Source organism: Anabrus simplex, chromosome 2 (assembly GCF_040414725.1).
Source record: "Anabrus simplex isolate iqAnaSimp1 chromosome 2, ASM4041472v1, whole genome shotgun sequence".
In the NCBI taxonomy this organism is placed as follows: domain Eukaryota; kingdom Metazoa; phylum Arthropoda; class Insecta; order Orthoptera; family Tettigoniidae; genus Anabrus; species Anabrus simplex.
The window spans coordinates 1,236,910,533-1,236,936,704 of record NC_090266.1 but is presented as its reverse complement, the minus strand read 5'-3'; positions in this window follow the sequence as shown (position 1 = coordinate 1,236,936,704).

Sequence of the window (26,172 nt, the reverse complement as noted above, 5' to 3'; positions counted from 1 at the left end):
CGTGCATCGCTACTTAGAAGCTCCCGTATTGAGCTATACAAAATGTCGGAACGACGCAAGATATTTTTACTAGGCCTATATTTCACCTTGAAGTGACATTCGGCTTCGTATTTGGTAATTTTTTAAGATGCGAACATTTTTGTGCTAGAAATTCAAAATACCTACAGTTTAATTAGGTGGAAATTTGCTAATTGAACAGTGTAAACCTTAAATTGTTAGAAGTGTTGTGGTAACTTGGCACGCGATCTTGATTATCTGCAACCTAACTGGGTTGGTTGTTACTTATCTTGATGAGTGGAATAACATTATCAAAAGTTTCACACCTCTGTAAATACCGAAAATAGCGAAATTACTTCGTAATAGGTGATTGTAAATGTAATGATGTGTACACTACCAAGGTGAATACCGAAGTGTCCTTCTAGTTAATTTTTCTAGTTATCTGTGGCCTTCCTTTGATTTTCTTAAATTTTTATCATGATCATTATTATTATTACTGCCTTTTATTGTCATTATTTTGTATTCGTGGTTCCTGTTTCTGAAGCTATCTGGAATTGTTGTGGATTAGCGTGCATTGTCGGTGTTGTGAAGCTGGTTGTTGTGTGATCAACTTGGTCTGGGGAATGTGTTTATTTCTTTTAATATTATTGTTTTAGCTTATGATCGTTTTCCTTGGTTAATATTAATTTATTTTGACGTGGGCTCTTACCTTATTTAAATTTAGCCTACCTTAATGTTGCTATTATCTTTCTGATGCGGATAGTTTGTTATTTTAAAACGCTTCTGTGCTCATTAAGGTATCGTATGTGTGGCCGATTGGCCTGTTGGCAATTTTTAAAGAAATAATTTGGAGGTATTCTAATACTTTGTAAGTTGTGCAACTAAATACTAATTTGTTAATTAGGTAAATTTAGGGACCGCCGTACCCGGGATGAGTGCACATTATTTATAAATTTCTAGAGTACTCATTATTCTAAATTTTCTATTAATACCGAGCTCTGAATGTAACATTATCGAAATAATTTTTTTAATTGCAACCTTGTTTGGGTTTAAAAACTTCTTTAAGCCCTGTTCATTCCTGTGTGTTTGGGGACTTTTAAATTAATGGTCATGCATTTGAGTAGTTTTTGGAAAACTACTTAGTAGGAAGGTACTTAATTTCTTGTCAATTTTCAATTCAACTCTAATTGTTAATCCACCCACCCCTTTTGTTTTTCTTCTTAGTTTATATTAAATTTTGGTCCTTAAGTATGATGTGAGTGTTATTGTAATTGAACTGTTCTATCCTTTGACCCTTTTCCACCCTCTGTCATGATGACTGACCCCTTGATATTGCCCAGATTCCATCGCTTCCATGTCATGTGTTTGTGTTTAATCGAGGCCTTCCCTAAGGAGTTGGCGTGATTTCGCGCTGGGATTGCCTCTAATCTCTTGGTGGTTGTGGTAGCATTCGAAGACCTGCGTTGCGGTGTTGTGCCGCCAGTTTTTTATTGTCCTTTTCTTCGGTGGTTAGTACGCCACAGCAGGTTGTGATGAGCCGGGTGGCATTGCAGATGAGTCTGTCTGTAGGCCGGGATTTGGAGATGTGAGTTAGGTAATCGCCACCAGGCCATGGACAAACAGGCACTTAGTAGAGGGGAAGGTTGTACAAGATCATTCCCTTATTGTCGGTGCAGAAGGCCTCCATATTGCAAATACACTTCATCTACTTAATTTTAAGATGCAGGACCATTATTGTAAGGAATATAACCTTAGCTTACTGCCAAGATTTAATGGCCAATGTACAGAACAAGGAAATTATACTGGTTTCACCTGAGCAAGCTAAACCCTAAATATCCCCTCAGAGGCTGGGTTGCTGACCAATAAAGTGACAGGGGTTAAGAAATCCAAAACAATACATTGCCCATGAAATCTGACTGCAAGCTTGGCCGCAGGTACGAAATTTTTAACCATAACACGATCTCCGACTTTAAAATTGGTGGGCCTACGTCCACGATCATATCTTCCCCGAACACTTTAATGAGAAGCTTTAAGGTTACTTTTAGCCTTTTTCCATAGATCTCTAATGTTATTGGGATTTATTGTCTCTGGCAATATGTCATAAAGTGACCAAAGATTAGAGAGCGTCGTGTTGGGAACAATTTTGAACATTAGAGATGCTGGAGTGAACTTTTGAGATTCATGAACAGCCGAATTTAGGGCAAACGATAACCAATGCAACGAAGTATCCCACCTGGAAAGATCTGCATGATGAAAATCAATCAACGCCCATCGAAGATTGCGATTGACCCGCTCAGCCAGAGATGGTTGAGGGTAGTAAGCAGAAGTTGTTACATGTGAAATGGACAGGTCGAAACAGAATTTTCGGAATAAGTTGGATGTGAAAGCCTTAGCATTATCGGGAACCATATATTGACAGGGACCAAAAGAATCAAAGATAGTATTAAGACAAGAAATAGTTGACTGAGCAGTTGCCAGCTTGGTCGGAAACAACCATGAAAATCTAGTGAAACCGTCTACACATGCCAGAATGAATTTATTTCCGTTCCCCTTTGATTGTGGAAAAGGTCCGACGTAGTATATACATAGACGCTCCATGGGACGAGATGCTTGATGTGATGACAACAGCCCTAGCTTAGTGGACAAGTTGGGCATACTAAGCAAGCAAGATTTACAGGCTTGAAACATTTCTCGGATTTCAAGGTCCAGACTCTTCCAAATTAACATCTCCCTAATCTTTTCCCAAGTTTTGAAGACGCGTAAATGACCCCTAATTGGGTCTCATGATAGTATTTGAAGATCATGGGCACAAGCACAGCTCGAACCACTACTTTTATCTTTGATCGTGCCTCGAAGGGCAACACAAAACCCCGTTCCTCAGTACATAAAGGACAACATGTTACCCAGAAGAGAGGGTTTCCATAATGGGAGCCATCACTGGATCTTCATGTTGATATTTCCCAATATTCCCAAATAACATAGGGGAATCTGTCAAAATAGCATTAATACACGAAGGTATGAGCGTGGGAGAGAAGAACTATCTTCCTGTTCACTAGTCTCAATCTCATTGGAAAATATGCCGCTTAGTCCTAGGAGAGTATTACTAATTTAAAACCCCTTTCCCAAGGAACGTTTTGGAACAGGCTTTTCAACCGTGGAAATGAGTGTCTTTTAACTCACTGACATGAGTGGTTTCTCACGTACTATTGGCAGTTGTGGAATTACTCGTTTCTCATTATATAAACAGGAAAGAGCTATTTTAAAGCTCCATACATTTATTTGTTAACTAATGTGAATTCATTTCTTCGGATCCTGATGTTTGCTGCGCTCTTGTCGCAAGGAGCTAAACAGGACGCTCATTTCAACCGTTTTCTAGTCCAATCAGTGTACGGCTAGCTAGCTACAAACTAACGAGTAGCCATGATGTAAACCAGTTCGTTGGTGGAGCTAATGGCGTGTGGAAGCACTTGGATATCTACCAATATGTTGGAGTCTGGGTGGAATTTTGATCCCGGATAAAGTCTACTGTAGTGGGTTTTAGACACTTATACTATTTTCTTCAGTCTGGAGACATCGTACTGTTACAATTTCTTTAATTTATTTTTTTATATGACCTGCGAGATAATTGCTCTGAGTATCATCGACCTGGATTATTATTGCTAAGACTTTGGATGTACACAAGTAAGTACTGGAAGAAGCATAAACTTCATCTTCTGTGATATCGGAAATATACTGCGTTTCAAAAGTTCTTCGTGCAACTGTAATCTGCTTCTTGTGCTTGGGCAATCTACAACCACCATGCGGCACCTACTGCATGTTTAATTCTTTTGAAAGAAATGATAATGAGGACAAAAAAAGAAAAGGCCTCAGAACATTCTAAAGATTGAACCTTTGGTGTTTGTAAAAATATTGTGTTAATTTGATGGTATCGTGAATAGGCCTGGCCCGAGTATCTAAAATATTACTAATTAGGGTGGTGTAGCTTTAAAGTATGTGGGATGAGCTTTTGCATAAATTCTAATTTGCTTTACATTTGTTGGTCCTTAATTTTTCTCTTAATATTTCATTTTCCTGGTAATCTTAACTGTTTGGGTGGGTTGATTTCCTTTAGTTTAATTTATGCTTGAAGCTTTGTTAATTTTTCTCTATGGACGGTGTCCTTTGGGTTTTACAAATGTGACCTTGTTTGTTGAGTTATTATTTCAGTTTGAGTGAAGATTTAAATTAATATTATTTGTAATTTTCAGCTCTATTTTAATCGTTTGCTGATTTTTTCTAGGACTATGACCTTTGTTTTCATTTCACTTTTATGTTAAATTAAAATTTCCATTCATTTGTAGACTTGAATTTTCTTTCGTAGTCTAGTCTTTCAGAGCTATAACTATTTATGTTATCCATGTCCTGTGGGTATTTATGGGCCTGTTATTGGTAAGTACCTTTGGTGCTTTGCTACCTTGTATTTTCTTGATTTTTTCCCTGTTCCCCTTTTACGCTAGCTTATACGTAGTACCGGCTGGTACATTTCTTGCTGACCACTAGTGTTATCGTGATTGGTATCGCGATAGCGGCTCAGTCCATCAGCAACTACATTTTCTGATCCTATAATGTGTCGCACATGAAATTGGAATGCTGAGATCCTGATAGCCCAACGGCGATATGTCTAATACGACGAGGGCTAGGTAATACCCAACTTTAAGCTTGATTGTCAAACTCTAATTCAAATATGACATGTTCCAGATAAAGGCGGAACTTCTCAGGGCAAACAATACTGCCAAAACCTCAAGTTCATACATAGAATATTTGGCTTCTTGTGCCGATAAGGTCCTAGAAGCATAGGCGAGTTCGGTTTTCTGAAGAAGGACAGCGGCAACAGCCGATGAAGAGGCATCTGTTTGGACTATGAATTTCTTAGAGAAAACGGGCATGGCTAATATAGGGGCGTTAAAAAGAGCTAATTTAATGTCTTCAAAAGTGGTTTGCTGAGACGGCCCTGATTCAAATTGACCCCTTTCATACACGGTAAATACAGGGCGCCGCCCTATTAGCGAGGTTAGGAACAAACTTTCTGAAGAAATTCACCATACCAATGACAGGGCAATGCCTTTGATGTCCTTACAAGCCTGGAAATCACGGATAGACTGGGTTCTGGAATGGTCAATTGAAACACCATCGGGCGACACAATATGCCCGAAGAACGACATAGAAGGCTTGGTAAAAGCTACTTTATACTGTTTGACCGTCATTCCAGCCTTCCGAAGGCGATTGAGGACTACCTTCAGATGATCTAAAAGTTCTTCAAAGATCTCAGAAAACACGACGACATCATCGAGGTAATGATACAGATATTTGAATTTGATATCATAGAAGATCCTACCTAGCAAGCTAGTAGAACAGCTGCACCAGTGGGGGGCACGAAAGGCAGGCGGTTGTATTAATACAAGTTCCAATCCGTGGCGGAAGCCGTTAGAAGTTTCGATTCTTCTGCTGGAGGTATCTGGTTATATGCCTGATTAAGATGAAGGATGGTAAAGACCTTGGCCTTTCGAAACCATGAAAAACAATAGTGAAAATCAGGAAGGGGCATAGATTGTAACACCACTTTAGGGTTCAAAGCCCTGTAATCAATCACAGACCTGAAGCCACCTTGGGATTTCGGCACAAGAAGAATGGGCGATGAATACGCCGACTCAGAACGTCGAACAATATCATCCTTTAACATCTGATCGATGATTTCCTTAAGAGCCTTCATTTTAGGTGGGGCAGCTTTTAAGGCAGAAACCTAACTGGAATATAATCTGTTAACTCGATCTTATATTCAATAAGGTCGGTAACGCCAAGTGTATCTGAGAGTACATCAGGAAAGGACTGGCCCAACCTTCTAATACTTTCAGCCTGTTCCTCAGATAGATACTTAAGATCTAACAACATCTCACCCTGGGTAGGCGAAACAGATGAACATGATACAGAATTACAATTCAAAAGGGGAATATTACAGTTGCTAGCAAACTTGAAGGTGCATGACTTGCTCTGAATGTCGAGCACAAGACAAGTATTAGACATGAAATCGGCCCCCAATATTACGGGGCAAGACAATTGTTTAGCTACAAACAACTTAACCTTCCAAGTAAACTTTGAAATGTGAATTTTATCAAAAATGAAACCTAAAATTTCTAATGGAGGTGAGTTTGCTGAAACACATTTTTAGATGAGATACAATAGTCCGGAAATTTACAATAAGTTTTAATTTGGAATACCACTCCTCGGAAATAATGGAACTCACACTTCCAGAGTCTAATAGAGCCGTGACTCTTTCGTTATTTTCTTCAATATTAAAAAATGACACATTTCCTGCGGTCTCTGCCGCAATCTTGATGCATTTTCTAGGGCTTTCAAATGACAAATTGGAGGAAAGTTCACCGTTAACCGAATTTTTACTGGGTTTAACGGAGGCTAAGCAACGGGAAGGTGAACATGCTGACTCAGCCGATGACACTAGTCATTTTATATTATCAGGGTTAGCGGAGATAACACCAGAATTTGAGCAAGATGGTGTGCTGTTAGGATTAGAGCAGTTCTTGGCAAGATGAGCAAATGAGCCGCATTTAAAGCAACCTAGAGATGGACCTGCTCCGTTCCTAGTCCCAGTAGATTTTATCAAGGGGCGTTTATTTCGAAGATTATCAGTTGATCTAACGCAAAGCACTTGCGTGTGGGATGAATTCGGCGAGGTGGTGGCCGAGAACTGTTAGAAGATGGAGGGGGCTCCTTAGCGACTCTTAACTTATCGGCGTACCTTACTCCTTCGGCTGACAGAGCCACTGCCTCTAATTCTGAGAAGGTTTGAGGTCGAGATGAAAAGCGTAGATACGAATTTTAGGGTGGAGTGATACCCTCAACAATAGTTTGTACAATCTGATCTTCAGGGAAATGATGATTAAATACCCTGGTGTAAGACATAATATCCTGAATAAAGTCAGCAAAATTTTCGTCCAACCACTGCACTCTAAAGTAGTACGGTACGTCTGAATCTAGCTGGAATGAAGTTGGCCAGTAGGTGGGCGTGGAAATCTTATAGAAGATCTGTCAGCCATTGATTTTACTATTTTGTCTGAAAGGGCACCTACACAGTATGGGTAAATTATTTGAAAGATTTGAGAATGAGACAGAGCAAAAATTAGCGCATGGTCTTGAAACTCTAATAAGAACCTTAGGAAAGACATGATTTCGTTAGTTGAATTTACTGAAAATTTTGAAATTCCTTTAAGAAACACAGCCAAAGGGTGAGGTAAGCGGCTGAAACGGGGCGACATATTAGGGGGTAGTACTGAAGGTGAAGAAATTTCGACCACAGCATTAGTCATAACGAACGGTGGAAGTTGCCTTGGATGACCAGACTCCGTTTCCGAAGGGGCAGATGTTTGCTAAGTAGCCACACATTTCCTACTCACAATAGATTTACTAAATTTACCATAGGAACTTGGTCGGCCTTAGGAGTAGCAGCCCCGGTGAGCAATTGGCTAACTCTATTCGACATTTCAGGGAGGTGTTCGAATAAGATACTGGCTTCCTTAGCATGATCCTCCTTCAATTTTAGAGACAATAGGTCCCTAGTCTTAGTGTAGAAAAGAAACAATATAGCTTGCATCCTTTTAAGTTGGTTGGCAAATATATCACTCACTTCAAATAAACTAACTATAGAATCTAGCTCGGTGGTATTTTCTGTGATACTGGATAGAGCCTCATCAATTTCTTTCTCCCCAAATACGGGATGCAAATAGGAAGTTCTAACGACTCTTCAAGTTTGACAATATCTGCCACAACCGTGCCTTCATATTGGACCTTTCTAATGATTAGCTCATAGATCAATTCTCCTTGCGCAAGTACCCGGGTGCGAGGACGTCGTGAGGACCAGGCATGAATGTAGAAAAATGTAACAATTTAGAAATTTTCCAGCAACCGAGATCATTTTTAGAGTTCGGAGCGAATTCCACGTTTAGCCCTCAAAAGTGGCTTAACTTAGACCCATTCAACCACGCTCTGCTACCACTTGTTCCGGGGTATTCTGTGGAACACAGAGGTGATAGAAGGTGCTGGTGGGAATGGGTCTATCTACGATAGTCAAAGATTAATTTAAAACTTTAAAATAAAGGTTATATTTCTTTTCAGATATTAAATTTTAACAAAACTCTTCACTTGGTGAAAGAACAAATTTCAGGTGCAGGGCTAGTTTGGTACAAAATCGAAAATCAGAAAAGCCAAGAATTGGTAAGTTACACTTTGAGCTTCAAGCTCATAATTTACAGGTCCCAACATACTAATGTTGCGTTTAGTAGATAGGCAAGGAGACGATTCTCCCAATTTGTTTCACAGGAAATTCTAAAGCACAATTTTGAAGAGCACTTTGCTTCAACTGTTACAAGCTACGCCCTTCCAAATGTACCACTCAATATTACACGAATATCTATTACATTACATGAAACGAGCTTCTATGCTCTATAAGACTGCACTTCCAAACCCTAACCGCCTAATCAAGGCGACGTTTACCTTTTACACTAGAGATGAGACGTCTTTGCTCAATAAAATTACACTTTCAGGCCTCTCTAGGCACAACTTTCAATTTACAAAACCATATTGGTAGTGTTTTAATTTTACATGAAAGCAATATTACAGGGGTATTGAGTACCCATTCTACCGGGCTCTTGTGGAAAAGTACAGGTTAAAGTTACTGGCCCAAAAATCAAAATGTATGGAGGCTGAAACTAGCGCTGCTTGAAATCAAAGATTACAATCCTCCTTGGGCAAGCGGCCCGACGATGCATAGGCTAATACCACACTACTGAGGTGACTAGATGGACAAGTTACAATTTACAAGCCAAAACGGTTACAAAATCATAGTCACCTCGAGATTAATTGAGGGGTAACTCAAGAGGGTAACGCACTCTCTATCCACGGTTTTCAGTTAAGTACTTTTTGACTAACTTGAACTTTTACATGAGGAGAAAGAGAGGCTTACATCTTAGGAAATTGAGTGTTACATTGATAGAGATAGGAACCTTCCCCTCCAGTCAGCTTGTGGACATAACTGCTGAGTTAGAAACGTGGCTGAGGAGATAACTACTCAGGTAGAAAAATGGTGGCCATTACCTTATCTGATGTTCTGACTGCCGAGGAATGAGGCCCCTGCCTCCTTTCTTAACACATACACTCAGTAACCTGACGACCAATAAGACAATTTAGCTCGAAAAGGCTTCAGCTTTTATACCCGAGAAGAAGGTTCGAGAAGGCTCTGTATTAAATCCGGACATACCCTCTCATTTTAGTTGGATAGTCAAATAATTACAAGAAGCCTATGATTGGCTGAAAAATAAATACACAAAATTTATGATAGGCCAGACTCCAAAGCTGGTGGGATGAGTGAAATGTGTTGCAAATCTTGAGGTATCAAAAGTAAGGAATGTCAATTCAGTTCAGTAAACCTACGAACACAAAATTTCTTTAAATTTTCAGTTATTTCACTTTGCACCAGAGTGGATGCATAAGTTCTTTAATAGGGACAACTATTCAGAAAAGTCCAAACGTCTTGAAATAGCTGTTGTAAACTTTCATACACTAAAAAGCAAAGAAATCCAGTCAGTTTAGGAGACCTTAAAATAATGCATTACTCTATCATTTTAGTAGTGACATCTATTGATCAACGTCCCAACTTCTTGCACTAGGTGTTTCAAGTTTTGTAAGTTAGATAGCGTTCTTCAAGGCGCTTCATTTAAATGCACGGTGTTGAGGTGAACGCCGCGTTACAAAACTAATGGACAATAACTTACAAGTTGCGATCTCTCTAGAGTTGGGTCCACGAGAATACGACGATTCTGGATAGTAGCCCTTGCCTCAGTTCCCGAAATTTAGGCTGGTAAAGCTAATAGGTCATAAGTTACAAGTTGGGAGCCCCTGAGGCAGCTCTATACTTAGGTCTATACGAATAGAGTATATCAGCTACCTTGCATAGCAGCACTTGCCTCCTTTCTTCAATGTCAGGCTGATAAAACTAACGGGTCATAAGTTACAAGTTGTGAGCCCCAGAATCAGCCCTCAAGTTAGGTCTGTACGAAAGAGTATAGCAGCCATTTTGCATGGCAGCCCTTGCCTCAGTTCTCGAATGTCAGGCTGATAAATCTACTAGGGCATATATTACAAGCTGTGAGCCGTCTAGCTAGGTCTACACGAATAGTGTATATCAGCCATCTTGCATAGCAGCCCTTGCATCATTTCTCGAATGTCAGACTAATAAAATTATTAGGTTATAACTTACAAGTTGTGAGCCTCTGAGGTACCTGTCTAGTTAGGTATATACGAATAGACAGGGCAGTTATCTTGCATAGCAGCCTTTCCTCAGTTCTTGAATGTCAGGCTGATAAGGCTAATAGGTGATAAGTGACAAGTTTTGAGCCCCTGAGGCAGCCCTCTATTTAGGTCTATACGAATATACAGGGCAGTTATCTTGCATAGCAGCCCTTGCTTCACTTGTCGAATGTCAGGCTGATGAAACTAATAGGTCATAATTTACAAGTTGTGAGCCCCTGCGGCAGCTCTGTAGAGTTAGGCCTGTAAGAACAATATATCACCATTAGCTCCTGCTCCATCTCCTTAAAATTAGTCTCATATAACCAATGTATAGTGACCATCTTTCCTCGGCGGTTCAAGCACTAGGAAGTTGCACGCGATGTCCATCTTGCTCATTAGTCCCTATGCTGCCTCCTCAAGTCTTGTGTTTACCGCCTATCTTAACCTGGGCCAGCTTTCTCCATAAGAGCCTATATATAGCTGCCATCTTGCCCACTTGCCCCTGCACCAGCTCCCTACAGTTAGTCCCATGAGGGCCCGTGTATAGCCGCCATCTTGCACACTAGCTCCTGCGCCAGCTCCGGCTTTATTTCCCTACTGGCTTCTACATCGTTGGACCCTTATATTACCAGCTAAGGGAAATCAAGGAAGAGGAACTTGATTCCGCTTTCACTAGGGGTCCTCACTTACTGTCTGTATCTGGTTCTTCCGAATGCAATGACTAAATTGTTTGGTAAGTACCTGTATTCCTGTACCGGTATCTGTTTTTAAACGTTATAAACAGCATATCCCACTATTAAAATCTATTTTTTCCTAAAACTATAATGAAAGATGATTATAATTTCTAAAATTACGAATTCTATACTTGGCGTAGTAAATTTTTCTTTGTACTTGATTGACCACACTTTTAACTATCTACAATAAAAGTAGTTACGTACTAAGTTTTATGTAAATCGATCCATTACTTCCCGCGATTTTTGGCCGGCTAGATTCCTGAAGTTACGCTCTGTGCCACGGGAACACACGATGGCGAATACCCATTCGGGCGTACAACCGGGTGAAATCCACATGTTGTGTTCAGAATAAGGCCATGAAACAAAGAAAACTGTCTTATTGCCTCAAACTGAGATAGCCTGGATGAGAGGCTAGGGAATTTGCAGCAAGTGAGATGACATGTCACATATCTCTATGAATGAGACCAATGAACACTTGGTACATGTTTGCAGTTCATTTACTTCCTGGATGACAGGGCTTCCAGTTGACTTCCCTCGTGCCCAAGGGGGGCAACGTCCTCTTTTCCCTCTCAACGCGGTCATTACGGTATATTATCCCCTTCGGCAGAACCAGATACAGACAGTAAGTGAGGACCCCTAGTGAAAGCGGAATCAAGTTCCTCTTCCTTGATTTCCCTTACCTGGTAATATAATGGTCCGACGATGTAAGAAGCCTGTAGGGAAATAAAGCCGGAGATGGCGCAGGAGCTAGTGTGCAAGATGGCGGCTATACACGGGCTCTCATGGGACTAACTGTAGGGAGCTGGTGCAGGGGCAAGTGGGCAAGATGGCAGCTATATATAGGCTCTTATGGAGAAAGCTGGCCCAGGTTAAGATAGGCGGTAAACACAAGACTTGAGGAGGCAGCATAGGGACTAATGAGCAAGATGGACATCGCGTGCAACTTCCTAGTGCTTGAACCGCCGAGGAAAGATGGTCACTATACTGTACCTTACCCAGGGGTAAATGTCGAAGTTTATCACTTAATTATAAGTATTAATTATAAGTGAAGTACAGTGGGGACTTCGAGGGCCCTGGAACCGCTACGGTAGCTGTGAAGGCCCTTCAGGAACTCTGAAAAGTGGTGGCAAAAGGGGCTCTGGTTAAGACGCATCAGGTCGTTATGCTACTTAGGTTCCAGAATGGGTAAAGGAAAACAGAAAAAAGTAAATAAATGCAATATAAATTTTAATCTTATACCAGTTGTACAGTATCATTTGAAGTCATTCCACATAAAGTATATCAGTTGACTATATTTGTAAGTAGTACAGGAGATATTATTAGAAGAATTTTGTAAACAATATAAATTTACTAAGGATGAGCTGTGATGTTTAATAGAAAAATTGTTAGCGTAAATTGTATAATATTGTATTATAGGAAAATTTTGTTCTCTTGTTAATTTAATATTTAGTGCTTGACAATAATGTATTTTAGTGTACCATTTGCCACCGAGGTAGGCACCTCATTTGCAAATAAAGAGAATTTGATTTGATTTGATATGACAGGAAATGGACGTTTAACACGAATGAGGAACAAAAGTAAGGGGTAGGATATGTTTATTTCGTAAAATAACCCCGAATCATACTAACACAAATGAAATCCAAATAGTAAATAATTAGAAAATTCTCACAGAGATAAAATTGAAAAAGATATGGACATCAAAACATTAATTACTCAAATAATTAAATGCAAAATGAAAGTTCAAACACAACATTAAATACTTGTGAACTTCAAATGACTTCCATGATTGTCCAAAGTTCATGTCCATATTTGTATTCGCATTCGTATGCTTATACGTATTTGATTCGTATGGAGTAACACGATGTTAAGTATCACAATGATACAGATTTAAATTCCGGAGAGTTGTCGCAAAATTTAGCATTAAACGAAAATTAAGACGCAATGGGACATGATTTGAATTATGAAAAATACTACTAGCATTTCCCCACGCTGTATTTACAATAATTACAATGTAATTAACGTGTCTCAAATATTTACATCGGATTAGGAGAGGGAAAATTTATATACTATACTGACTCGACGTGAAACGCGGTTCACCAAAGAGGATCTAGTGAGAACTAGATTGAACACCGACATTCACTCAGCACTCGGGCTGCTCCCCATTTAACAACAAGACAACATATCAAAACAGCATGAAATTGCACAAAATACCATCCTGTAAGAGAAAACATATGATATTCTTTATTAAACATGTGGAAAGCAATGGGCAACATTGCGTTCTTCTCCTGCATTTGCATATCCAAAAGCGCTTTCATCCGTCACATATTGCCTGTTTTGCTGTGGGCTAAAATAAATATTAAAACTCAACACTGTACTGAGGGCTTGGTTGCTGTTCTACAAGATTGCATTACGGAAATGACATCTCATTTCACACTGTCTATGTAAACACGGCTGATAAGTAAACCTGTAAGGCGAGCTCGTATTTCCTCAACTGCTCGGAAATTCACATACAATTGTACTTCTTGCTAGCATGCTATATAATTTAACACACACATCAGACTCACTGGCCTGACATTAATTTCCCGTCCATTCTGGTTCTCAATAATCTCTCAGAATACAATTGCAGGGCTATACTCAATCCACATAATTCTTATCACTTCATCAGGCATGCAATCGGCTTGCATAATCGACTTCATAAATCAGCATGCATTAAACCCTCTTATATTTCTTACAATCTCATCAGCCTTTCTCATTATAAATCCAGGTTCGATTCCCATTCAAATCATTGTACGAAACAGTTTCCAACCAACATTGGAAGACTCCTTTCTCATTCAACGTTGCGATACAGCTCCACATGTGTTACAGCTCCTGAAATAACATGCGTCATGCAACATAACCATTACTAACTTTCTAAATAAAAAATGAATTTACTCTCAACGCAGTAAGTGTTTAACTCGGAAAGTGGATGATCTTGTCAATCTAATCTTCATATCTCTAACATACAAGAATATCGGAATAATTCTAAGCTATTAACATGCATAATGGCACAAAAACAAAATAAGTCCTAACAACTCCCTCAATATCCCATCTAACTAATCGTAAAGTAAAATAAAAATATAGAAATCGTGCATTCCCCCCTATCCGTATCTACAGCATCATAAATGTAAAATAAACACATGCCGTCCGGCAAAAATTACGTTAAAGAAAATTCCCTTCACTAAACTTCACTAGTATTTAAACATAATTCAAATAACAAGCCATCTGATTTAAAAACGTGGGTCTTATCTTTGACAAATCCCGGGATTTGATAATAGTTCCTGTACACTGCAACACAGAAGACTTCAGATAAATGCCTCTTCACCGCTCGATTTGCACGCGCCGAATAAACCCTTGTTAGCTGTGAATTAAGCCACCATTAATCTGACAGAACAAACACACGTAAAATTAAGAACACACACTTAGGGTTTTATACAGTTAGTTAGAGCGGCTCACGGTTCGGTACGAAAGTCCTTCGCGATACGCGACCGACACTAAAATGCAATACAGCTGAGCGTCTATCCTTCACTCACCAGTCTGCGGCTGATATTACCGTCTATTACTATGGAGTAAAACTTTGCGTCATAATGAAATCGGCAATTTAGCACTGCACCAGTTAATTGAGCAAACTTCACAACTAAAAACGCTGTTTCTCGGTCGAAAAGACCATACCCTGTTATATATTTATCCACGTGGCAACATTCGTGCACATTATAAGAGCAGTACAGAACAACGTTCACACCACGGCATCTCCCATAATCAGAGTGACGCTCACAAAGCTTGGGACGCTTGAGAAGCCTGGCTAACGCCGTTGTAGCTATGGGATTCGCGTATGTTTAGAGAATCAACCAATCAGCGTGCTTGTGATTCACAGTGACTTTATATTAATTAAAATTAACGTAAAACACACTCCTAATTATTTAAAAATGACTCAGATTAATTCTATAACGTATTCCTTATTATTTTACACTCTCCGACCTGTAGAAATCCGTCAACTAACAGAACTGATTCCTCAAAAACGATGTATTCTTCATGCAGATATCCATGTTGGTCAACCTGGGATTTTAATTCGGCGCGATCCCGACTTCATATTGGCCACACCCACGCGTCCTAATTGGCTGAATGTTCCTCTACACGTGCCGAGATGTGCTAACTTTCCCCACGGTCCCAGAGAAGCATTGCGCAATATTCAGCGACTTTATGCCTCCATGGACTTTTACAATGATTGACTGAAATTTATTTTAACAAAATTGTTTAATATGGCAAATATAAATCTGATGGTCTCTTCTGGGCCGTCAGGATACGGCTCAATACATTGGTTATATGAGACTAATTTTAAGCAGATGGAGCAGGAGCTAATGGTGATATATTGTTGTTTTAGGCCTGACACTACAGAGCTGCCTCAGGGGTTCACAACTTGTAACTTATGACCTATTAGTCATCGGCCTGACATTCGAGAAGTGAAGCAAGGGCTGCTATGCAAGATAACTGCCCTGTATATTCGTATAGACCTAAATAGAGGGCTGCCTCAGGGGCTCAAAACTTGTCACTTATCACCTATTAGCCTTATCAGCCTGACATTCAAGAACTGAGGAAAGGCTGCTATGCAAGATAACTGCCCTGTCTATTCGTATATACCTAACTAGACAGGTACCTCAGAGGCTCACAACTTGTAAGTTATAACCTAATAATTTTATTAGTCTGACATTCGAGAAATGATGCAAGGGCTGCTATGCAAGATGGCTGATATACACTATTCGTGTAGACCTAGCTAGACGGCTCACAGCTTGTAATATATGCCCTAGTAGATTTATCAGCCTGACATTCGAGAACTGAGGCAAGGGCTGCCATGCAAAATGGCTGCTATACTCTTTCGTACAGACCTAACTTGAGGGCTGATTCTGGGGCTCACAACTTGTAACTTATGACCCGTTAGTTTTATCAGCCTGACATTGAAGAAAGGAGGCAAGTGCTGCTATGCAAGGTAGCTGATATACTCTATTCGTATAGACCTAAGTATAGAGCTGCCTCAGGGGCTCACAATTTGTAACTTATGACACATGCGTTTGGCCGAATGCTCAGCGTTGAGGCCTTTGGTTCAGAAGGTCTCGGGTTCGATTCCCGGGCGGCTTGGGGATTTTAATGCCGTGTGATTAATGGACCATCTGCTGAATGGTATAATGTGGCAGGGAGGGATCAGTTAGGTGGAAATTTAGTAAGCAGTCTGGCCTATGATGACCACTTGGTCTTAATGGCAGATTGTGCCAAATGCCTGCAGTCTAATATTTTGAATCTTGAAATTAGGTGCAATGAGTATAATATGAAAATTGGCCTTTCGAAGACTAAATTGATGCCAGTAAGTAAGAAATTCAACAGAATTGAATGTTTAAAGCGTGATACAAAGCTGGAATAGGTAGTTATTTTCAAGTATTTAGGATGTGCGTTCTCCCAGGATGGTAATATGGTAAGTGAGGTTGAATAAAGGTGCAGTAAAGCTAATGCAGTGAGTTCACAGTCGCGGTCAACAGTATTCTGTAAGAAGGAAGTCAGCTCCCGGACGAAACTACCTTTACATCGCTCTGTTTTCAGACCAACTTTGCTTTACAGGAGCGAAAGTTGGGTTGACTCTGGATATCTTATTCATAAGTTACAAGTAACAGACATGAAAGCAGTGAGAATAATTGCAGGTGAAATACAGGTGGGAACATTTACAGGAGGGTACTCGAAATGAGGAGATGAAAGCTAAGATAAGAATGAACTCGATGGATGAAGAATTACGCATAAACCAGCTTAGATGGTTAGATTCAGTTTCTAACGATTTAAATATAAGAGGCCACAGCACTATTTGCAAATAGAGGAATGTGGCGCCATTTTGTAAGTTCTCAGAGGCTTGCAGACTTAACGCTGAAAGGCTTATTTGTCTATAATGATTATGTATGTATGTATGTGATTCATTTGTCTCCTCTTCATATTCAGATAACACTTCATGCTAAGAAGACCACTGAAACATCCCGCCGTTAAACAGGGCGAAGTCCGCAAGTGTGAAAGAGTTCGCACCCGCGACCCCACAGGGTGTGGGAAAAGCCCTAGAAGAAGAACAATGTAATGTCTCCTTTTCAGACGAACACACAGGAATTTTTGGGCACGGGTTAAAAACTTCGGAAAAGAATATACTTTGTATTTTTCAGTGAATACAGTGTGCAAGGAACCCTGAGGGAGCAATCCTCACATAGAAGAAGAAGGTATGTTACATGGATATGGGTCTGGAAACACATGAAATGTTCAAAATGCGCTCCGTTAACATTGATGCAGGTATCCGTGTTATGGTCCATAAAGGCGAATCATAGCTAAAACAGAGGTCTGCTCGCTGGATGTTTTGTGACTGATTTAACTTGAATGACCCTTTTTCATCTGGTACTATTGTCATTCAAATTTGTGGAACTAAACCTTCTCGCCAAGGGGTTGACTAACATTATTTAAGTGTGATCCCAAAACACGAAATATTAATATTTTGTATTTGAAAAGGACTCCTACCACCTTAGTCGTTACTTATACTTTCGACAGGAATTGTATTCTGGGTGTGGGTCTCCCTGTTGCTGCGCTCTCTCGTAGCAATCCTATACTTCGTGGTCAGTACTTTAATTATCTGCGAGTAGTAGGGCTATGCGGGTTCTAAACCACGGCGTCAGCATTTTTCTTCTGAGTCAGCACCCGAGGTAATTGAACCCAACCAAGGTCACTGACCTCATGACGTCATGACCACGTGACCGCGACGACACATTGTTTGCAAACAAGGCCTCGTGCTTGGTCACGTGCTTTTGACAGCTCTCATCTTGACAGCTGTGCCTTGACAGACCCTAACCCCACTTTTAGACAAGAGAACGTCGCTAGCCTCTTGCCATCTTCACAGGCACTAACCACACTGCTGCAATCTTAACCGCGTAGATGGCGTGGAATTTTAAAATTCACGTGCTTTTGACAGCTGTCACTTTGACAGACCGTAACCTCACATTTCAGACAAAGCAACGGCGCTAACATCACTGTTGTCATCTTGACAGACCCTAACCTCACTGCTGCCATCTTTACCACGTAGATGGTGTGGAATTTAAAAATCCACGTGCTTTTGACAGCTGTCAACAAGAAGACAGCTGCCATTTTGACAGGTCCTAACAACGTGGGCGCGGATTATTGAAAAAGAGAACATCGCCAACCTCACTGCTACCATCTTAACAGAGCCTAACATCAGTGCTGCCATCTTAACAACGTGGGGGCGCGGAATGTAAAATCCACGTGCTTTTGACAGCTGCCACCTTGACAGGTCCTAACCACCCTGGGCGCTGATTATTGAACAAGAGAACGTCGCCATCCTCACTGCTACCATCTTAACAGAAACTTATCCTCACTGCTGCCATCTTAACGACGTAGGGGCTCGGAATTTAAACTGCGGTTAAGATGCCAGCTGCTATCTCGGCAGTTCGTAACCACGTGAACTTGTTTTTGGCGTAGAATTTGTGAACGTGGCTAACCTCATTGCTGTTGACATAGCTAGGGGCATACCTACAGATGTTTATAGTTTTAAGGCTGGCTGCTCTTCTCTACAAAACCTTGAAGGTGGTCTAACCTTGGAGGATTAAAGTTTTAAGGCTAGCTGCCCTTCTCTGCATTCCCCTTCCCCGTGACCATCTTTGAGGGGGACCTAACCTCAGTGGATTAAAGTTTTAATCTTAGCTGCTCTTCTCGACATGTGCCTTCCCCCGGACACAGGGGCCTAAGAATTCTAGATTTAAGTCTAGCTGTCTTTCTCGACAGCGTAACTTTACGGAGATTTGCTCAATCCCTAATCCTCCTCCTTCTCTTTACAGCTACAGAGGTCAGCACAATCCCTACTCCTCCTCCCTCCTCCTCCTCCTCCTCCTCACAGTTATAGACTACAGCAAAATCCCTCCTCCTCCGCTGCTCGACAGCGTAACGTTATATAGGTGAGGCCAATCCCTCCTACTCCTAACAGTTTTACGGACAGATACCCTTCTCCTCGGAGAAAGCCTAACTACATGGTTACTAATGCTTTACGCCCCTATCCGACGCACGAATTAAATCTATTGCACATGCAACAGAAAAATCTCTATTACAGATATAGATTCGAACTCTGATCTCTCTGATTTAGTCACCGTAACAGAAATAATCATAGATAAGAACCTCCGTTCTCTTTGTTTATCGTTAGAATAAAAAATCTCTAATACTTGGAATCGAACCCTGATTGCTCTGATTAATAGAGAAATAAAAATACCAACATATAACCATCTCTTTCTATTAATGTAATGGATTCGAGCACAGATCACTCTGTTGAATGTCAGGTTAAAAAAAAGAAAATCTCTAGAAAAAATCGTGAATTTAAACCCCCGTTCCCTCTGTTTATCGATGGATTCTTTAATGTTATATACACGTAAAACTCTCTATCGTAAAACCGAACACACGCAAAAAACGGAATTGATTGTAGGACAAGCAAATGCTTTGTGGTAGCCCTTACACCGATACATTTTATCACTACGCACAAACACACACTATATTTAGCAATTACATTTCGATTATCTGAGATACTTACATGTGAAAAGGTAGATGGTAGTAACACATAACCCATTTTTCTATTGAATAGCATTGTGAGGTTAGCATAAGTCTTTACATCCCCATCCGACAAACAAATAACTATGAACAGCGGTCTCTCGCTGTGGTGAGACACACACACACACACACACACACAGAATGGTATTTACTTACTCTGTTCCGCTGAATGGCTTGGACTGCGCTGTCCTTCTTTTCGCAAAAAACTGGTTCAATCCTTTTTTCAGCTGTGTGGGTAGAGGGAGAGGGGGAGAGCGACTGTTGTTAACTTACCTTGTTTATAAAATGATTTTACATTTTTAGTCACTACTTACGTCAGGCAGGGTGATACCGCCAAAAGTATCACATAATGCTACTAAAACTTTACACACCGGGCGAGTTGGCCGTGCGCGTAGAGGCGCGCGGCTGTGAGCTTGCATCCGGGAGATAGTAGGTTCGAATCCCACTATCGGCAGCCCTGAGGATGGTTTTCCGTGGTTTCCCATTTTCACACCAGGCAAATACTGGGGCTGTAACTTAATTAAGGCCACGGCCGCTTCCTTCCAACTCCTAGGCCTTTCCTATCCCATCGTCGCCATAAGACCTATCTGTGTCGGTGCGACGTAAAGCCCATAGCAAAAAAAAAGAACTTTACAGTATGATAATATGTTTATTATTACTCTACAGCTACACAACCCTAACCGCGTAGCCAATTCGCTCGGTATAGATGTGTTGCAATGTCATTATAACATAATGCTACTAGAACTTTACAGTATAAAATATGATTATTAGTACACTAAATGCAAAGCTTACAGCTGCACGTACCTAGCCGCGTGGTCAATTCTCTCGGCATAGGTGTGTTGAAATGGCATTAACACGTAATGCCACTTAAAATTAACAGTATAAAAATATGATTATTATTACTCTGTAGTTATGTACCCCTAACCACGTGGTCATTTCGCTCGGTATAGGTGTGTTGGAATGGCATTAACACACAATTGTACTAGAACTTTACATTATAAAAATATGAATGTTATTAATCTAATTGTAATGCTTACAGCTGCGCATCCCTAACCGCGTAGCCAATTCGCTCAGTGTAGTTGTGTTGAAATGGCATTAACACATAATGCTAGTAGTACTTTACAGTATAAAAATATGTTTATTATTACTCTACAGCTACACATCCCTGACCGCGTAGCCAATTCGCTCGGTAGAGGTGCGTTGGAATGACATTATTACATAATGCTACTAGAACCTTTACAGTATAAAGATATGTTTATTACACTAAAGACAAAGCTTACAGCTAGACATCTCTAACAGCGTGGCCGATTCGCACGGGAGGATGTCGTAAAAATCTCTGGCCTGGCTATAAATCGAAAGGCACACATCATCTCTTTAGACTACAGAATTACAAAGCTACTGAGGTTGAATAAAAAATCTCAGTCACAGAGCCTTGAAGAAAGACAACGGCAAACTGCCTAACTGATTTTTCATTGTATGCGTCTTCTGTGTTGCATACACAATAAGAAAAGCATTTTGTGTACACAGCTTGCAAGCCCGAGCTATTTACAACAACTACAGTGCTATGCAGTAAAAATGTGTTAGAATGCTGACCTTTAGTCATAGAAGTCCCGGTTTCGATTCCAGACAGTGACTAGAATGTTAAAAAATGCATAAAAAATTACTACGACCACGGAACACACTTTTATCGCAGATTATATTGAAGACAATATACCTTTGAAGACAACAATAATCTATACTGTTAATAACAGTGGATTGATGTAAGCTTGAAGTATTTGCTTCCGGTAACCTGGCTGTTAATCCAACCCAGCATCACGAACTAGCTCATACTAAATACCAAGCAAATGCTATGACTGTATCGATTATTATTTTCGTTACTGCAGCGTAGCAGTTAATGTGAATATCTCAGACGCACTGAAGTTGAGAGCCCCTAATGGATGCCGTTTAGTCGACACCAAAAACAGGTGTTTTGTGTTTAGAACATTGAATGTTTGATTGTAACATTTTAAGCTTATAGATTTGAACACAAGAGACATTTAACTGTCTACTGTAATGTTCACATCACTAGAATCGAACGCTATAGTAAAGAGATAGGGTCGCCCAGTTGTGTGCATAAGATAAGGGATCTATCTCTTTAGACTACACAATCGCATAGGTACTAAGCTTCAATAAAAAATCACAATCAGAGAACCTTAAACCCTCTTTGAAGAAAACAACTGGAAAGTACCTTACTATTTTTCCTTCGCATGCCTATTCTGTGTTGCCTACACAATAAAAACCATTTTACTTACACGGCTTAGAACCGCCAGCTATTTACAACTACAGTCGTGTGCAATAAAAATAGGTTAGCAGGCTGCCTTTTAGTAATAGAAGTCACGGGGGTGCCGAGGGGCGAAAATACAAAGCAAATTGTAGGACTCTGACACATCATCCCGTCTTCTCGGTAACAAGATTAGCGATGAAGAAATGGAGAAGTACAGTTGTTTGATATCCTGGCTAGGAAACAAACACGGCCGGTGTAGTAAATAACAGTTGTAAGGATTTATCATTGCTGACCACACATTACCTAGTAATCTGCAGGCCTTCGGGGCTGAGCATGTACCCTCTGAGGAGCGGTCGCTTCTGAGCTAGCGACAGTGGGATTCGAACCTACTATCGCCTGGATAAGGACTACTCAGCCTACGTAATGACAATTAAAGAACGGTTAGATACCGACCTGGGTCTAGTGAATAACATTCGTAAGGGTTTATTATGCTGACTACATATTACCTCGTAATCTGCAGGTCATCGGGGATGGCCAGCAGTCACTTGGTTGGGCTGTAAGCAACCCATCATAATGCCTGCCTCTTAAGTGGCGAGATTAACGAATTTTTGACAAAGGGTTCTGTACACATACACATTTTGAGCTGTTGACAGTGGGATTCAAACCTACTATTTTCCGAATGCAAGCTTACAAGAAGTAAGTTCCTAACCGCACGGCCAACTTGCCCGGTATTATAAAATGAATAGTCAATCGGCAAGCAAGTTGCCCGTGCGGTTATAAACGTGTAGCGTGTCACTATTTTTCTATTAGTCGATAAACCTATGGCTGTGTAGTGTACTCTTGCGCGACAACATTCTAACACCTCAGATAATAATATAAAATGCGAAACAACTGAAAACTATCTTCAGGGCTAGCAACAATGGGATTCGAACCTACTATCTCGTACGCAAGCTGCACAACGGAACACTGTGCATACACACGCATTGATCTATATAACATCAATCTTTATAGCACACGTACATTTTTTCACACTGCACACTAAAAACATAGATATTGTAATCACACACACGCATACACATTATTTACATTGATTAGATTACCTAAGATAACCAATACTTACATATAAAAATAAAAGGAATTAATCATGTTTAAAATTGATTTGCATTCAGTGTATGAGGGGAGAGAGTTTTGCTCTTAGCACAATGTTTATCAGAAGCGGGCCGAGACTTGCTGCGAAGTCTGCTTTCTGCAGCGAAACCGGATGTCGAATCAGTGTTTATATGTATGCACGTACAATGTCCTTGAATTACCTCTGCTAAATGCATTAAGTCCTGCTCTCTCTTTAATACTTTTATACTGTTGAAGTGAATTATAAAATTAATTAGACATGATTTTAAAATAATGCAGCGGCTATGTAGTGTAGGGGATGTGATCATTACCTAGACCACTCGGGCGTCATCCCCGGATAGGTTACAATTTGTTTTAAACCTAAATCTAAGGATTGCTCGTAGACAGGAGTTCGATTCCCTGGCATACACATAGGCTCTTATAGATAACGCTGGCCCCTAGGGAAAAATATGGGACTTAACGGGATGGGCTAGAGACGATTGCGCAAGATAGGGGGCATATGCATGCGCGGTCGTAACTGCATGGCTAATCCGCCCGGTACAACATTATCTTATGTGTAATATCATTGAGAGACATATTAAACGTTGAGAGAGCCTCCGTAGCTCAGGCGGCAGAGCTCCGGCCTCTTACAACTGGGTTGTGTTAACAGCGAAGATAGGAATTATGCTAGCTCCGTCCTCGAGACAGCGTTCAGCCCTTCGCTTCCCTCTTAATTATTACCGGGTCAGATAACGCTTCGCCTACTCTAATTCTCTGAAATCTATGCCGGGAGCAGGAATAGACAGCGTTGAGGACACCGGTTCAGAAGATTCTGGGGACAGGTCGCCCGCGTGTGTCACTGTATACACAAAATTAAGGTAGGTACTCATCATATTTTACTAATGTGAAAATGCGAAACCACGTAAAACTATCTTCTCAGATAGCAACCATCAATAGATAGCGTTAATTCTAATATAATAATAATACTACCAATAATATAGAATAGAGGGCCTGTATTACTAGTGTCCTACACGTGTATGCGAGAGAGTAGCGAATGATGTGCAGGCAGACAGAGGGCGTCGTCCATTTCCTTCTGTAACGTGATGGACTATCGTTACGCTAACGATGCGTTAAACTCTTAAGTCTTGGAGTTGAACTTAGAACAAGATAGCCCGTTTTTTGAACTCACTATCTCTTACGAATGCAAACTTAGAGCCGCACGTCACCTAACCGCATAGAATACTACTAAAGAGGATGACAGTAGTATTATGCAGGGATTCGGCGGCCTCCTCCCGCGGGAAATTTGAATTTTGGCGGGAGATTTAAATTTTGGCGGGAGATTTAAATTTTGGCGGGAAATTTGAATTTTGGCGCGAGATTTGAATTTGTAAACAAAGCCACGTGCTTTTTGACAGCTGTCATCGACAACAACGCATCGCTAACCTCACTGCTGCCATCTTGATGGGCCTAAACCTCAGTAGTGCCAACTTAACCTAACTAGCGTGAGGTAAACAAATCCACGTGTTTTTTGACAGCCACGTGCTTTTTGACTGACAACAACTCATCGCTAACCTCAGTACTGCCATCTTGACGGGCCTAAACCTCAGTAGTACCAACTAAACCTAACTAGCGCGTGGTAAACAAAGCCACGTGTTTTTTGACAGCCACGTGCTTTTTGACAGACAACAACGCATCGCTAACCTCAGTACTGCCATCTTGACGGGCCTAAACCTCAGTAGTACCAACTTAACCTAACTAGCGCGTGGTAAACAAAGCCACGTGCTTTTTTGACAGCTGTCATCCGCCATCCTTAATCCAGAGAGCACCGTGCTGCCCTCTTTAGCTACTTACCTTTGAAATGTGGTACCTCACAGCTGTCATCCGCCATCTTGCATCGCAAACCTCAGTGCTGCAATCTTTAGTTTGAAATGTGGTGGCGGCAAATTCCATGTGCTCTTGTTTGGAAACAAAGCCACGTGCAGCTGTCATACGCCATCTTTAATCCAGAGAGCACCGTGCTGCCCTCTTTAGCTACTTACCTTTGAAATGTGGTACGTCACAGCTGTCATCCGCCATCTTGCATCGCAAACCTCAGTGCTGCACTCTTTAGCTAGATACCTTTGAAATGTAGTGGCGGCAATTTGAAAAATTCTTTATGCTCCTGTTTGGAAACAAACCTATGCGCTTTTTTTGTCAGCTATCATCCGCCATCTTTAATCTAGAGAGCACCGTGCTGCCCTCTATGTGGTGGTGGTAAATTCTACGTGCTCTTGTTTGGAAACAAACCCATGTGCTTTTCTGACAGCTGTCAACCGCCAGAGAGCACCGTGCTGCCCTCTTTGTGCCGGTGACAAATTCCACGTGCTTTTTGACAGCTGTCATCCGCCATCTTGCATCACAAACCTCAGTGCTGTACTCTTTAGCTAGATACCCTTGAAATGTGGTGGCGGCAAATTCCACGTGCTCTTGTTTAGTAAACAAAGCCACGTGCTTTTTTGACAGCTGTCGTCCGCCATCTTTAATCAATAGAGCACTGTGCTGCGGGTAATTTCGTCAGCTGTCATCCGCCATCTTTAATCCACAGAGCACCGTGCTGCTCTCTGTAGTAGCGGGTAATTTGAAAAGTTCTGTTAGCTGTCATCCGCCATCATTAATCAAGAGAGCGCCGTGTTGCCATCTTTAGCTAGATACCTTTGAACTGTGGTGGCGGCAAATTCCACGTGCTCTTGTTTAGTAAACAAAGCCACGTGCTTTTCTGACAGCTGTCATCTACTATCTTTAATCAATAGAGCACCGTGCTGCTATCATGCGGGCAATTTCGTCAAGTGTCATCCACCATCTTTGATCTACAGAGCACCGTGCTGCCCTCTGTAGTAGCGGGCAATTTGAAAATTTCTTCTAGCTGTCATCCGCCATCTTTAATCAAGAGAGCACCGTGCTGCCCTCTTTAGCTAGATACATTTGAAATGTGGTGGCGGCAAATTGAAAAATTCCACGTGCTCTTGTTTAGTAAACAAACTCATGCGCTTTTTGTCAGATGTCATCCGCCATCTTACATCGCAAACCTCAGTGCTGCGC